The sequence below is a fragment of the Bos indicus x Bos taurus genome, chromosome 8 (assembly GCF_003369695.1).
Source record: "Bos indicus x Bos taurus breed Angus x Brahman F1 hybrid chromosome 8, Bos_hybrid_MaternalHap_v2.0, whole genome shotgun sequence".
Lineage (NCBI taxonomy): Eukaryota > Metazoa > Chordata > Mammalia > Artiodactyla > Bovidae > Bos > Bos indicus x Bos taurus.
This window is the reverse complement of record NC_040083.1, coordinates 29,020,743-29,037,530: the sequence shown is the minus strand read 5'-3', so window position 1 is coordinate 29,037,530 and position 16,788 is coordinate 29,020,743. Positions and strand designations below refer to the sequence as shown.

At 40.3% G+C, this 16,788-nt stretch overlaps 1 protein-coding gene across 4 annotated transcripts in view; it reads right to left on the bottom strand.

Annotated features, from left to right (window-relative positions):
- FREM1 (FRAS1 related extracellular matrix 1) overlaps window positions 1-13,721 on the bottom strand; it is a 179,586-nt gene extending 165,865 nt beyond the window's left edge. For 2 of the 4 annotated variants that reach the window (XM_027549207.1, XM_027549209.1), the window contains exon 1: window positions 13,156-13,715. The gene's annotated coding sequence lies outside the window, so the exon portion shown is untranslated. Of the gene's footprint in view, window positions 1-13,155 lie in introns of all 4 variants that reach the window. The other 2 variants (XM_027549211.1, XM_027549208.1) reach the window with 2 other exon arrangements.
- Between the last annotated feature and the right edge of the window lie 3,067 nt (window positions 13,722-16,788).

The window sequence follows — 16,788 nt, the reverse complement described above, 5'->3', positions numbered from 1 at the left end:
TGGGACACTTAGTTTCGAGGGCATTAGTCCACTGTGGCCCCTTTGCCTGGGAAAGCATTAAGCTATTCTTTTCTACTTCACCCAAAAGTCTACCTCTGAGATTTAATTTGATGTCGGGGTACAGAGGCCAGATTCAGCCTCAGTCAAAGGAAGCACAGACTCAGAGAACTATGGAGAGAAAGACCCCTTGGGCTGTACCATCAAGCACAGGATTGCAAATATGGATCTTTGACTATCACACAAACTCATTAGATGGTTCCCTTTCTTAAATTTTTCAACACTTCAGTGTCCATCTCGCTGAAAAAGGCCATAGTTTGCAAGTTGTGTTTTTTTAAATGCACATGTTGGAGATGTTAAAAAGTTTTCCACAAAAGTCTTCTATATCCAAATATACATGAAGCACAGAATACCAAAAACTCCTTTTAGAGATTTACAGTATAATATGAGCTTATTAAAGGCTCTAAGAATTCCTGCAAAAAGAAATCATTAAGTCCAAAGTTTGCAAACTTATAGAAAACCATTTTTAATTTAAAAATCCAGGTTATTTGAAAAATCATTCAAGAGACATTAGCCATAGAATTAAAATGATTGGAATATAGGATGGTTACATGGTATCTACAAAGTTTCTGGTCGCACTTGATAAATCCATACTTAATGAATCTACATCCGAAATCCGAATTCCAGGGCACTCTGGAAACCAGACATTCAACCTTTCTTTACAAAGACTTTCTACTAAAACTACCTTCAAAGGTAGAGAAAACTGATCACAGAGGGAAAAGACTTTGTGCCTCGATTTATAGTTTTGTTCTTAATGACTATTAAAGTTTCTTAAGTTATCAGAGGTATTTCCCTGAACATTAGGAAATGGCCATAATTTATTTTCATTTTGCTTTTAGTCAGAGGGTTGCATCATACAAATTTTCACAATAGCTTGTTTTAATTGAATAACTTAGAATGGAAAACACTCACATTCACTATACCTGACTATACCTATTTACAGAATTATAGAACTGGAAGGAGCTTCTCCTCCAAATTGTACATGTCATCATCTTCAGCAACAGCAGCATCATGTGTTATGTATTTACTTTGCCTCTGGTACTGTTTTAACTCATTAATCTTCACAACAAGTTATGGAATAGATCCTATTCCAAGGATTCTAAGAAAACATATTTTGTTCAAGGCAAATGCTAATAAACCATGGAGGTGGAATTCAACCCCAGCAGACAAGCTGGAGAGCCCAGATTCATGCTGTTCGCTCTAGCACCGAAGGTCAAAGTGAGGAAATAGGGGCCTAAGAGGCTGTGATTTGCCAAAGGTTGAAAAAAATTGCTTGGGCATGCTGCTTTATTCATTAACATAAGCAGAGTGTGGTAAGTAAACCACAGTATTATATACTGAGATTCAGAAAACTATTGTGATACTTAAACTTAACAGTTCACTTTATTTTTTTTAACAAATACTTGGTTTTTTACAAATAACTTTGTAAACAACTTTCTGATTTATCAGTACTGAAAAAAGAAGAAGGATAGAGGACTTAATTTTCTGATGCAGGATTGGAGCTGAAGTGAAAGAAAATATAATGGTGATCAGCACAAATTCTGAATCAACTCTACCAGACTGGTATACCTCTCCTGGTTCCATCATTTCCCTGAACAAGGTTCTCACTCTTCCTGGGGCTCTGTTTCCTCATCTATGCAATAACTGATACATTTCAGGGTTGCTAAACAGTTAAATTTACTATTATACATAAATATATCATGGCTCAACTGAGGTCCCCAGGACACACACACACATACACACAAAGCTCAACCAAAGCCAGTTTCCTCTCTTCCCCTTTCTACCCCAGGCCAATCAAAGAAAAGTTGTGTTTTTTTTTTCCCCTAAAACACACTGAAAATGTTACCACTGTGATAGTGGATGCATGTCAGTATACATTTGTCAAAACACACAGAAGAAACAACACTAATACTGAACCCTAATATAAACTATGAGCTTTAGATAATCGTTATTGGCTCATCAGTTGTAGCAAACATACCAGACTAAACCAAGATGTTAATAACTGGGGAAACTGGAGACAGGGAACGTGAGAACTCTCTGTACTTTCTGCTCAATCTTCCTATAAAACTAAATCTGCTCAAAAACTAAAGTTTATTAACTTTCTAAAAGTTATTAGTTGAGCCATCCTTGGACATGCTCCATAATTTAGGTTGAACTGACCCTCCAGTAACATTCAGACAGAGGTAGGAAATTTTACATAGAGCTGTGTAGAGCTATCAACAGCCAAAAGGAAACAAGACAAACCACAGCAACTTCTCACTTGCGCCTGTTCTGAAGTCTGGAAATGAGTGTCATTTTCTCCAGGCAGCCTAGCTCTGTCCTTTCTGAGGATCTGTGTGTCCCCAGCTTCTCAAGGGCCACTCAGATACCATCAAGTCTCTCTGGCTCCTAAGACACTCTCCCACATTGAGACTCCACGTGTGGACACACAACCCAGCTTCTGCACATGCAGGAGTCCCTGATACCTCTGTGGCCCACGGAGCTTAATTGCTTTAAGATTCTTAACTGCATGAACAAAAGCAAACCTTGATCTGCTTCCTTTGGCAGAACTTGGGGTGGGCTATGGAAAGTGTGAAGATGCGCTCAGCCAGCGAGACTAAAAATGCTTCAAGTACTGATTCAAAAACAAAATCTCCATAAACATCACAGGCTGCAAATAAAGTATCTGAAAGTCTGATTAGATGACTTACTGTTGAACAAATCTGTGGTGGGGAATAAAGCAACGCACAATATAAGAACAGCAGTATAAAACAATACCGAACACCAATACGTTAGAGAAGTATTTTAAAGGAGAAAAACACAGAGCACAAAAGTATTCTTGGCTAAAATACTTCCTTAGAGTCTCCAAGATACAAATAAGCTATTTTTTTAAAGTTGGTTTTCAAATAATTTGTCTAGAATTAAAACGGCAACCCACTCCAATATTCTTGCCTGGAGAATCCCATGGACAGAAGAGCCTGGCGGGCTACAGTCCATAGGGTCACAGAGAGTCAGAGATGACTGAAGCAACTCAGCATGCATGCACACACAAGAACACATTTATCATAGGCATGGGTGTCCAGACTAACTGGCAAATGCAATTCGAACTGTGATGCCACTCAGCACTGCATAAACTCATCATGGTGAAAGAGATTTTCATGGGAAACCAAATGAATGTTTAAAGTGTTGAGCAGAGGCGTTGGGAGTCCTTCCCTTAGTTTCACTCAGTTCAGTATACCAAATTCCAGGGCAACGTCTGTGTTGTAACTGTGCCCCAAGCGTGCCAAATGTGCTGTTTTCACAGCCTTCCCCAAAGTGAATGGCGCCCCCTAGAGGTATGCAATGTGGCGGTTGACTCCAGGTCTCTCAGGACCTGAGGAAAAGAACTGGCTGCAGGGGAGACTTCACCCTCCTGGTTTTAGCCCCACTCCACTGGCCCAGAGGAAGCAGCAATCCTCGTGAAGGTTTAAGGTGGTCTGCCTTAGTGTTGACAATGGAAAACACCAAGTGAAAGAGCTGCCTCTGGCATCACCCCTAAACTAGTGAGGCCCATCGCTGACTTCCCCTCCCCGTCATTCAAGCACCTCTCCCAGAGTTTGAGATTCAATTTATCTTGGTGGGGTCCAGGCACCTGAACTCAAAACTTCTTTAATGAGCAACCAGGATTGAGAATCGCTGCTGGAAACAACTGCACTTTTCTTTCCTTCTCCTGTAAGTATAAGAAGAGGTCTAAGGAACTTTTGTGGCCCGACTGAAGCTAGGTTCTTTGACTTGTCTGAAAACCACCTCAGTAGAGTGAAGCAGTAAGACTAGGGTTGGGGAGCCACCTCCAAGGCCAGCAACAGGAAGAACTGGAAAACAGGACCCAGTTCGGAGGTGACGGGAGGGATGGAGAAGAGGAGAGGGAGATAAGATATCCCAGACATCCAGAGAGGAAAGGAAGGTACCATTCCTGACAGCCTGGCTGGGAGGGTCATTACTAGGAAGCCAGTATGTATAAGGTGTACAGACACAAGAGAGTGACTTCCTGAATTAGCAAAATTGTTAGAAAGGAAGCAAAGTCAAAAATGAAAAAAATTAAAATTTAACTAGTAAGTTTTGTGCTACCACTAGTTTTCATTGCATTCTAATGTATCTCTTGCTGTGAATCTCTAAAGACAAAGTTAAATACAGATGCTGTAGCAATAAATTTTATTGCTCACAAGGCTAATATTTTTCCATGCTTTTTTTCCCATAGTGTGTTATTTTAAGATGTAATAGAAAAGAACATTTGAGTGTAGGCAAGAAGTAATAGATCTTCCCCAAATCATTACTTGCAAAGTCATTACTGATTAGAAGGAATTGGAGGCTATCTGCTTAATCATATGAGGCAAAGCAGAAACACTCAAACATTCTGGTCTGTAAATTAAAAACCTCTCACATCACTCCAAAGTCTAATTCCCCTTTGTGTTCCTAAAGTACCAATTATTTCTAGTCAATTCTTCAATAAAACAAGAGCCATTATCTCACCCCTAATACACTTTTTTTTGCTTTTTTTAAATTAAACTTTTTATTTTGTTGGAGTACAGTCGATTAACAATGTTATGATAGTTTCAGGTGGACAGCACAGGGACTCAGTCATACATATACACGTATCCATTCTTCCCAAACTCCCATCCCCTTCACATGGTCATGAAACTTCTTGATCTTGTCCAGTGGAACCCATCCCACTTTCTCCAGCCTTCCACTTGGCCTGTTTCACTCAATAACAAAAAACAAAGATCTACGTTTTGAGGGGAAAAGGGAGTCGATTCCTTTTTTTAAGTAGATCCGCTTTCTTATATAAAGAGGAAGACAGATAAAATTGCATGACATTTGTGTCATACTCTTCAGCTCACCCATCTCTTTGTAGTTAGACCTCAATTAAGCCTTTGAAGTAAGGATAAACATTTTGACTAAACTGTTCACTTTTTGAATACTTTAGTGTGTAGAAAGAACCTCAGTCTGTGATATAAATAGGTTACTTAAACTTTCTCAACCTTGCTCTCACCATCTGTACAGTAGGGATTCATTATACTGATTTCACAAGATTGCTGTAAAGATAGTTTGTTGCTGTTTTTAATGAATAGAGAAATTCAACCACCCTTACATCAAAGGTGCTTCCCTGGTGGCTCAGTGGTAAAGAATTGTCCTGCCAGTGTAGGAGATGTAGGTTCAATCTCTGGGTCAGGAAGATCCCCTGGAAGAGGAAATGGCAACCCACTCCAGTATTCTTTCCTGGAGAATTCCACGGACAGAGGAGCCTGGTGGGGTTGCAAAGAATTGGAATGACTGAGCATGCACATCAAAGGTACATGTGCTCCTTACCATGTTATTATGTTAAAGTCTTGAGTCTAAGTCTTAAAAATTCTGAAAAGTCTTAATCTTGAAAAGCTGAAGTCTTAAGTTTTAGGTTTTAAAGTCCTCATTTCAGAATTCTCTGGCCACAGAGCTAGCAATTCAGATGTGGCACCTGTAAGCATGGAGCTGTCCTTGACAGCTAGGCTGCTATGCAGTGCCATACGATCTCTGGCCATGTCTCCATCAGCTCACAGTTACCATCAATTGGTATTCTTAATGTAGGCAAACTGTGGTGCAGGAAGAGATACTTGAGGACCTCCAGAGTCACTCTACCCTCGTATTCCGTAGCGTGTGATGTACATACACCATAAGGGCCTAGCATCAAAGCAACTTATAAAGCCACAGACCAGGGAATTTCACTACATGAGAAGTAAATAAAGACCAGTAGTTCCCAATACAGCGATTCAGCAACAATCAATGACTGAAGTGACATAGCCTCTGTAATATAAAATGGTACACAGGGCAGCCTGCTCATTCCTAACACAAACAGATCAGCACCATGTGGCTTTATGGCCAAATAAGAAAAGGCAGAATGGGTGCCATCGGGATTTTTGAAAATGCAAAGGTAGTCCTGCTTGAGGAATTTTCCCAGTCACCTCATCCTGAAGCCAAACTCGAAATCCAGAGTGCATTATAAACTGATTTTTAAATGTGGGTTTATGAGACTACAGGTTTTATTCTATTTTCTTTGGCTGCAGTAATATCTGAAGAATTTGGAAGACCAGCTAACTACTGCAAGGAGGACACCTTGATATGGTGGTATGGTGTTATGGGCTGAATTTCATTCACCCAAAATTCATATACTGAAATCCTAATGCCCGGGACCTCAGAATGTGACTGTATTTAGAGAAAGGGTCTATAAGGAGGTAATAAAATGAGGTCATTACGATGGGCACACCTAAGCACATAGTGGGTGTTCAATAAATGTTAGTGTTTTTTACTACCACTATTATTATGACTATTGCTATAATAGTCACCAAACATTTACTTTTCCCCTTTCCTGTTATATACCTCATCATGACCAACGATACTATCTCCTTGAAACATTGTCTCAGGACTTCCATGGTGGTCCAGTGGCTAAGTCTCTGCACTCCCAACGCAGGGGGCCAAGGTTCGATCCCTGGTCAAGGAACTAGATTCCACATGCTGCAACTGAAAAAGCCTGTGTGCTGCAACAAAGACTGAAGATCCCACATGCCGTAACTAAGACCTGGCACAACCAAATAAACATATCTCTACCCACTCCTTCACCAGCCTTGTATTTCCTAAAAGGAAATTACTACCAGTCCACTGAAATAACTGTCTCAAAGGCTGCCAGTGACTGCCTAATGGAGACAGCAAACTGAACTTTTCTCTGAACAGTCGATCTCCAGACAGTCCATTCTGATCTCTATAGTGCCCAACAATGCCCTCCACCCACACGGTCTGCATAATTGCTTCTGTGACTCAATACACTTCCCATTTCCCTTTCTACCTCACAAATGCTTCTTTCTCCTTTATCTTCTCTTCCTTTTCTTTCCATCCTCTGATTTGTTCTCTCTTGGTCATATAGTATCATTGAAAATACACTATTCTTTAAAATCTGACCTCGTCTGGCTTCCCACTACATCGCTGCTTCTATGGTCTTTGGCCATCACCTCTAGGTTTCTGTATCCCCAAACCACAGCCCTCCCCCTCCTGCAACCTCAGTTATACATCACTGGGTCTTGCTGGACATTCTCACCTGTATGCCCTTCCTGGTGTCTGCCCTACCTGGAATGTCTTTGCTTCCATTCTTATTAAAATCCTTCTCACATGTTAATGCCTTGTGAACTGCCTCCTTCAAGATGTTCCAAGACCTCATCATTCCATTTGGAAAGATTTTCTTTCTGCTATTGCAGAAAAGTCACACTTTACTTAAACCCATCATGGGGCATGTATCACATCCTACACAATTGTATGACTATGTTTTTCAAAGCAGGAGGACCAAACTCTCTGCTGTGTGTGATATGCACTCAACAAATGAATTCAAATTGTATTGACAAATGAAATCAGTGATTATAGTTGAACTGTGCATTTAGCATTCTTGTCAAATCAAGAATATTAGCCCACATTGACACTGTTGAGTTCTTCTCATTTATACTTGGACATTTCTGTGAGAAACATCTTGGGTGGTGCCCATAGCTCCACTTTTGGCACCCTCTGGTTCAACAATTTTCCAAATTTCTAAACAAAGATAAAGAGATTAGCTTATCCAATTCACAAAAATCCAGAAAGGTTAACCGTTATCACTGAGGACATAGTCAAGAAGTATATCCTAGGCAGGAATGATGAACTGAAGCCACCAAGTTCACTTTCAACAAACACAAACATATAAATTTACATTCCAAAACATCAACTGCATATGTATGGGACAGAGGTTTACTTGAGCAATAATTTATGAAAAAAATTGTCTTCAAATACCTGCCAGAGGAATGACTTTATTCTGTGGTTCCCATACACAGAACCAGGAGGATGGGTTCCTCTTAGAAAGAACTTTCTTTCAAAGCCATCCAATAACAGCAAGGGCTGAGGTACAGACATCAGAAGGGTTCTTTCTCTCAGTGGAGAGTGTCGGTTAGGTACTTTCTGGGGTCCCTTTAACTGTGAGACTGGATTTCCCTGTGTAGTTGTCCCCTGCCATCTCTCGTCTCTTCTCACACAACTCCTCCTCCTTGCCATTGACAAGCTAGTCACTCAGGTTTTCATTTCTTTCCTAAACTTGTGGCATGCCCCATTCCAGGCCTTTCCATGGTTTGTTCATGCTGTACCCTCTGCTTAGAATGCCCTTTCCCCTCTCCTGCCTACCATTACATTTGGCTAAATTCTACCCCTCCTCCAAGGTCTCAACTTCCCAGACTAGGTTAACTGCTTGCATGCTGCTGCTGGTGCTGCTGCTAAGTCGCTTCAGTCGTGTCCGACTCTGTGAGACCCCATAGACGCCAGCCCACCAGGCTCCCCCGTCCCTGGGATTCTCCAGGCAAAAACACTGGAGTGGGTTGCCATTTCCTTCTCCAATGCATGAAAGTGAAAAGTGAAAGTGAAGTCGCTCAGTCGTGTCCGACTCTTTGCGACCCCATGGACTGCAGCCTACCAGGCTCCTCCATCCATGGGATTTTCCAGGCAAGAGTACTGGAGTGGGGTACCATCGCCTTCTCCGAACTGCTTGCATAGAATCTCGCAATACCCTTACCACACAATGCACATCTACGGGCATTTGTTTATTTGCAGTCACTGAAAACATGTCTGCCTTTGACCTTAGTCTGAAAGCTTTTTGAAGATGACAACCATGATTGTTCTGCTCATTCAGATTATCTCGTTTTGGTCACTGGACTTGGCGCAGAGGAGGTCCATAGATATAAGTTGAGAGACTGACTTATTCCAGTTTAAACTTTGAACTTGAAAGAAAAACTGGTTAGAAGAGCAAGAAAGACAGAGAGGGATAGAGAGTACTCACACCACATGTTTGAATGGCCGTGACTTTCCATTTGGTGACAGCTCATAGGCTGACCACAGGGCAACTGGAGAGTTTCAAAATGTCAAACAAATACTCCCGCTTGAGATTGGGCTGCCTGCTACAATAGAGCAAAATCCCAGAGAAACAAAGTGATTCCTCTCCTTATATATGGATCTGAAATGGCTATACAAGTCTCTAACTCTGAAGGGTCTGGTAGAAAAGGACAGAATGATTTTCACATTGCCTTTGTTCTCTCCCTATGAATCCCTTTGGCGATCTCTGAGCTCATGAATCTGTTTCATGCTTCTTCTTACCCTGGAAGAAGGAATCAAGGGAGAACAAGGCTGCTGCCCAGAGGTAAAGGCTGAGGAAGTGGTGGACAGATATCTGTCGTGCCCAGTCTATGAGGCCTGGAAGAAAGCTCTATTTCCCATTTCCCCTTTGACCTATAAATTGAGTGGCTTGTCACACATTCAATGCTTTCCAGCCTTCATACCTGTTAGTCCTCTTCTAAAGAAGAAATATTTACTGAGAACCAATCGTATGTCATACACCATGATGGGTGCTTTCCAAATGTCATTTAGCCCTTCTAAATACCTGGGAAGGTAAGCATCAGCACATTTATTTTACTCCCAAGGAAACTGGTAAGTAACTTGGCCAACATCATAAAACCAAAGAACATTACAGCCTAGGATTGGAACCCAATTGAAATTTATTCAAAGGCCATTCTTTTTTTTCTACTATACCACTCTGATTTAATATTCAAAAGGGCTCTCTACAAACACTACATTTTGGTTTCCCAACAGCCACTAATGCCTACTGACAAAATATTTCATCCTACCACATGATAGCAAAAAAGAAGATTTATATAAAACAGAACTAAAGCACTGCTCTTGGATGTTACTGTGTTGTTTTTCAAGGAGAATCACTTTTACGGAAGCAAATAAAATCAAATCTAGGCAATAAACAGGATTTGATAAGAAACACTCAAAAACATTTGAACATTTGGATGAATCATCTGGGAATCCTGATCTCCTCTGGAATTCTCATAACTACTCATTGATTTGGGCTTATAATTTACAAAATGAAAAAAAAAATTGTGCTAACAAGAAATTTAGACCTTGGAAAGAAAATACTGTGGTATTGAGTGCAACCTCATAAGATAAAGTCCTGGTTTGTTTATTGTAAGAGAAGAATTCAAGGAGCATCTGTAAATACTGAGCAGCTGGTAATACTTGACAGGATGCAGAGATAGGATCCCAGGGAGGTGGGCCATGTCAATGGAAGGACTTGGAGCTCAGCAAGTCCTGGAGCATTATCTGCTTCTATCTCTAAGGAAGTCAGATATGAAGGTTTCAGGAACAAAGTTGAGAGCAAAGAATGACAAACTATCTTAGCAGCCTTTGAGGATGCACTAAAGGAGTCTTCTGACATCCTATCAACAACTCAGAAAAAGAGAGGGATGAAAGTGAAACCAAAGCCTATTTTGCCCTCCCCATTAAACTTACCAACAAGAGGCCAAGAACGATTTGTCAAAAATATCTTAACTTTGCAAGATCCCTATACTCTGTCCTCCAGTGAGCACTTTCCCATCCAAATGCAGTATCTTCAGACAGCTGGAGGCTACATTTGTCAGAAAAACACATAGATCACGCCTATATTTTGATATTCTTATCTTGATGGGCAAGTTTTAGAACCCTTTGAAATGTTGCCCCATTCGCTGCAGTAAAAGAAACTGCAGTATACAAAAAATGTTAGATTTAATTAAAGACTTGTTTTTTTTTTTCCTCCAGCCCCTCAAAGGTCTCTGTTTGAGTCTCTCACCTAGCAGCACAAAAGCTATCAAACCACTTGAATGAAAGGGTCAGGGAGCAAGCTGTGCAAGTATGGAAGCCAGCAAGTCCTGTTCAGACCACCCAGCTCTCCAAAGGCAGAGCAACACCAGATTCAGACAAGATAAGAGGCTGCTGGCCCATGTAACCCAGCCCAGGGAACAGCCTTTCCAGAGAGTTACAGGCTTCCATTGTGAGAATGACTGTGTGCTCTGAAAAGGTAGCATTTGTCTGTAACTCACTAGATCAACAGTCTTGATTCTTCGTGAAAGAAAACTTAAATGGTATTTTTGAAAATTTTAAGAAAAGCAGTAAGCTAAATCTTTGGGCCTGTGGTCAAAGCAAACACTGAAAAGCTCTCATCCCTCTATATCTATGTTTAGAAGACTGAGGCATATCCATCAATGTTAGAATATCAGAGTTAGAAAGATATCGGAAGCGCATTGTATGCAACACTTTTGTTTTATTGATGGCAGAAGTGAAGGTTAGCAAGAATAGGTGACTCATATAAGATTGGTCAGCAACACCTAAGACACGAAACACCATGAAGACCAAGTGTCTATCCATATTATATACACTGATTTTCTGAATCCTTGGCACCAGCCCAGAGCCTGGCATGTAGCAGGCACCTACAAATATCTGGAATGAGGAGAGGAAAAAAAGAAAAGGGCACTGATGACCATATCCTATTTTCTTTTTACTGTAAATATACTATGTCATTCATTGTCACTGGTGACAGGGATGGAAGCTGAGATCTTCCTTTCATATGCTGTCTAATGAGGACCTCAACATGATGGAGGAATCATTTCCTATTTCTCCCAATCCTGGTGGGTTTGTCCAATCAAAACAGATTTCTAGGAATTATACTTCTACTGAACAGGTCCCAAGAAATAATCCAACTCAGTTCAGCCCACTCAGCCTAATCTGTCCCCACGAGCAGAGGATTCCCAGCAGGTTGATAAAGAACTAAGAATAGCCTTGGGCTTAAAGTTTCCAAGACAAACATAGCTTGGCCATGCAGAGCAGGTCAGACCACACAGTCCAACACAAGGAATCGGGGTACCTTCCCCTGACTGCTTTTCTTACTCATGGGAAATGTAATGGCCGGAGAGCTGGTTAAAAGTTCTGGTTTGGCAGTCAAGCATGCAAAACCATGCTTCATGTAACTGTGTTCAACAGCAGCTCACACTCAAGCTTATTATTTAGGTGTGAGGTTTAACATTAACTGAGGACGTGACAAGAATTTAATTTGCCAAGGACAATGTAAAGCACCACTCATCCAAGTGTGATCTTGCCTGCATGAGGCCCCCCCACCCCCTATCTCCCCTAACCCCCCAATCCCGGCCCACCAAGTCTAAACTCCTCTGGGGGTGTGGCCTTGGTGCCTGCCTTACCCCAAGTGATTCTTAGGGACACTGGGTTTTGAGGATCTCTGATGAAGAGAAAGAGGGAAAGTAGTTAACATTTTCCTAGTGTTATTTCTGAAGGCAATTTTATCAAAGGAAAGCAGAGGACTAAGAAGCAAAGTTTCAAGCTTTAAGCAGCGCTGAATATGGTGACATCACTTTTCCAGATCAGAAACCTGTAAAGCATTTGGATCTCCTGCTCAGGTCTGTAAAATAGTCCTGAAGAGGTTAATATCTCCAGCAAGATTCCCAGGCCATAAACTCCAACCAGCCCCCGGAAATGCTCTTTTTAAGCTTCGTAATTCAAACCACACAACAAGACTGCACACAACCATTGAAAAAAAGGAGAAACAAAACTTAAATGCCTTGAAAATTATTTCTGGGATCCAGATGACAACTAAAAGAAATCATTTACTACAGCACAAAAGTCTCTAGGCCAAATCCAGATAAAGAGAAGAAAGAGATTAAAAATCAGTAAGAAACTTCAGAACAATATGATTTCTTTGCCTCTCCAACACTGGCTTTCAACTCCATAAAAAAAGAAACCATACTTTAAATATATATATATATATATATATAACTAAACTAAAGCAAAGCTATCCAAAAATCATCTCATCCAAACTTTTGTATCTTTATACCATGAAGATATTATCTGTTTTGTTAATTTTTGCATTTTTTCTCTTTGCCATTTTGTTTAGCTGAAAAGAAATATTCTGATTTGGGGGGCGGAGGAAGGGGACAATTCAGAATGTAAAAATGTTTTTTCACTGGTGAATGCTATTGGGGATGGATTGAGAAGAGTTATAAATTTGTATTATGTAATAAAGAGCCTCCCATTGGGGACATAGGGCTCTTTAACACTGCAATTTGCCACCTTGTGAGCTTATATGATAACTTTTGCAAGCAGACTTGATCTACTTCTTGTATCATTACTCGGAGTTAATGCTACCACACAAATAACCTCTGGGGCATTCTAGCAGAACGTTTACAGTCAAGAGGAGAGGAAATACATAAAGCAGATACTTACAGGTAGTGGTTTTCCTTGCCAAGTCAAAAGCTAGAAACCCTTGGCGCAGGCAGGCAGGATAAGAGTCACTGACCCGGTAATCTCTGATTTAAAGGGCTTTGAGAGGAAGGGGGAGGAAAAATAGCCCAGCGAGGGGAAGAGCTGAAATTCCAGTCTTTCAGGTCAGCTGAGTTTTAGCTCTCTTTGTAGTAAAAATCCATTAACCCACCCCATAAGAAAATATAGAATTGAAGTTCACATACACACTCCACAGTCTTTGCTGGTCTTCTCCGAGGCTGCAGTCACTGCTGAAGCTTTGAAAACTTCCCGATTGCCAAGCCCAGGACTCCCAGGGAAAAGGGCATAATGAAGGATGCCTGCAACTGTTTGCAGGGAGCCCGACCTCCCTGGCAGAGAGCCACAGCTCTCCAGTCCCTTCTGCCGGCTGGATCCGCAGGGACAAAACTGAGCTTTTGTTAAAGGTCGGTGGCGTCTCTTCCTAGTCTCTCCTCAGCTCCCTTTCTCACTATTAGTTCTCTACTAACTGCTCCGCCACTGGCTGAGCCCAAGCTGCCTCTCCCGCTGCAGCAAAGAGGCACACACACTCAGAGACACACACATGGCACACACCCACACCCCATCCACAAAATCACCCAACACACTACACACAGGCACCCACACATGTGCATGTACCCACACCTACACACAGACAAAGGCATTCACAGGCAAGCACACACATCTACACACCCTCATACCCATGTGTGTGCAAACACATATGTGTAGGCACACACATATGCATAGGTACACACACAGACATCCTCATACCCACCCACACTCATACTCACACAAGTTTTTTCCTAAACGTTCAAACTCTTCAAACATTTTTTTTCCTAAACCTTCAAACTCTTCAAACATTTTTTTCCTGAATCTCTCCTGAAATAAATTTTCATCCTGAAAGGGTTTTTTTTTTTCAAATTCAGACAAGATGTCCTGCATTCAGAAGGGAGGAGGGAGAGGGAGAGGACCTGGCCTCTTTGAACTTTAGTCACAGCCTTTAAAGGAAAAGAGGAGATTCTAGGGGTTGTTTTTAAGTACCACCTTAGTTCTTCAGTTTATAAGGCTTTTCATGTGTCTGGCTCTTTTTTAAAAACCCAGAAAAATTCTGTAAATCTCATCTCATTAGCATATAGTTTATGACCCCACTGATTCCACCCTATTACAGGTCAAGAAATGTCCTCTCAACAGAGATGCATTCAGTTAAACTGGGCGGGATTCAGTGGGTGGGTGAAAGCTTTGTTCCTTAACAACTGCAAGATAAAATGCTTTCCTGTGTTTCATCTCCACCAGAAAAAAATAAAATAGTAGCATTAGTATCTGGGCTAACTTTTAAATTGACCATAAATAGAGAAGTTAGAGTGTTATCTTGCTTTGGGGAAAATGTTTACATTGAGATATGTCTGGTTATTCTAAACCTTTGCCTAAAGAACAAGGCACTGAAAATCCAGTTCAGACAAGACTGGTTTTCCTGAACAAGGTCACCACATAAGACCCTCTCTCTGGGAAGCAATGAGAGGGAGAAAGAAGAAAATGGAGAAGAAAGAGAAGAAAAGTATGTGAAGAAGGAATAAAGCAAAGAAAAAATGAAAAAGAATACAAAGAAAGAGAGACAAAAACAATTATTTCATTTTAAAACATGCTTTATGGATACTTTAGCAATGAAAGGTACATGTACACTTACTCAGAGTCACCAAAAATTTAAAATCTTCAAGCATCTCTTTATTCCTCCCTCTTGCTCTGAGAATAAAAGGATGAAAATGTCTCCAAGAACCACTAAGCTCTCTATAAGTAAACAGTGTTCACTACCCACAAGTATTAGTAAACAAAATCTAGTGACAATGTATGATTCATGTACTAATCTTTAAAAAACCAAGAAATAAAGCCTTAATGATGACAGGAAACACAGTGTGATAGACAATCCTGTTCTCAGACTAAATTTAAAACTTTTCCAGCTTATGAAAATCTCACCTGCAAAGAAATGAAGATGATTTTAGATGCTATTAGTTGAGAAAGGAATGAGTGTAGGTAGTTGCATCGATGTGCTTCTCCTAATATCTGGGCTAAATAAAACTTGTGGATCCATATGGAAACAGAAATAAATGTTTTATACCACTTCTGTAGGGAAAAAAATACCTTCAGCATTCTAAGCAAAAAACAACAAAAACAGATTGCAACATATTTCAGGAAATGTAATTTTCATTAAATTAATTATACAAATGATGATTGGCCTAACTTTGTGCTGAACATATATTAGAATAAACAGAACTATAGTTTAGCCAAAATATCTTGAAATCTGAGGTACCCACTTATACAAATAAGTGAGTCTTCTTTCTCATATCTTCCACCAGTGGATAGCAGCTGTTGAAATAATATAGTTATCAACTTTAATAAAGTATCCTTTGAATGAGTTGAAATGCAAAGCCAGAATGTTTTAAAAGAACTTAGCCAAAGGAACAATGAAGAATTCTTCCCTTAAAAGCATGTGTGGTTGAACTTTGTACTGAATCAAAATGCATTTTAAAGAAGTCATTCTATTTCTAACCCTAGGATTAGATGTGATATGAAAAATACAGAATGCCATGTGTTGGAAATGACCATACCTTTTTGGATTGTAAACATGTACAATTTTGTTAAACTGCCGTAGAATATAGCATTCTCAACACTTTCACCAAAAGCCTATATTAAAAAAAAATAGTGTGCCTTTTAAGTTTTGCTGACGACACCAAGCACAGAAGTATTATCCATCGTACTGTGAAGATGGTTTTCCACTGAATTCTTTTTTTTCATATTTATTTTATTTATCTGTCTGCATCGGGTCTTAGTTTCAACATGAGGGATCTCTGATCTTCATTGCAGCATGCAGGATCTTTAGTTGCAGCAGGCAGGATCTAGTTCCCTGACCAGGGATTGAACCCTGGCCCCCTGCATTGGGAGCATGGAGTCTTAGCCACTGAACCACCAGGGAAGTCCCTCCACTGAATTTATAAAACCCAGTGGCTATGGGAGACAATGCTGCAACACAAAAGACTATTGGCTAGGAGTGGAAGGGTCCACTTTACATAGATCGAATTAAAGCAAATAAGTAAATAAAATGAAAGCAAGATTAACACCCTTATGTATGAGAAAAGAACAGAAACACAACGTAGTGGGAGTTTGTAGAGGCAGAGACTTGCTGACCTCGGAGTTTGGGATGGCTATAGAATAAGAGGGAATGAAATAAACCCAGCAAGGCAGAAAAAAGAGCTGTGTGCTCTGCTTGAAATTCTAAAAGTGTAGACCAAGATCACTTTTTTACACAGAAGTGCAAAATTCTAAATAACACACCTTCAAATCTAATCTTCCTGTGTATTTTTAAAGATATTATACCCAAATAGGGTTTATTTCAGGATTGTAATGACAGTTCAAAAAAAAAACATCTAGCAATTTAATATATTGAAGGCGGAAAAAAGCCATATGATCATCTTAATAAATGCCAAAATGTGGTATTCAGTAAAATTCAACACTCGTTCACTAAATAAACAAACATAAAAGACTCTTAGCCAGCTAAGACCATAATGGAAATCTTTTTACCCAATCAAAGACCTCTATGAGAAATCT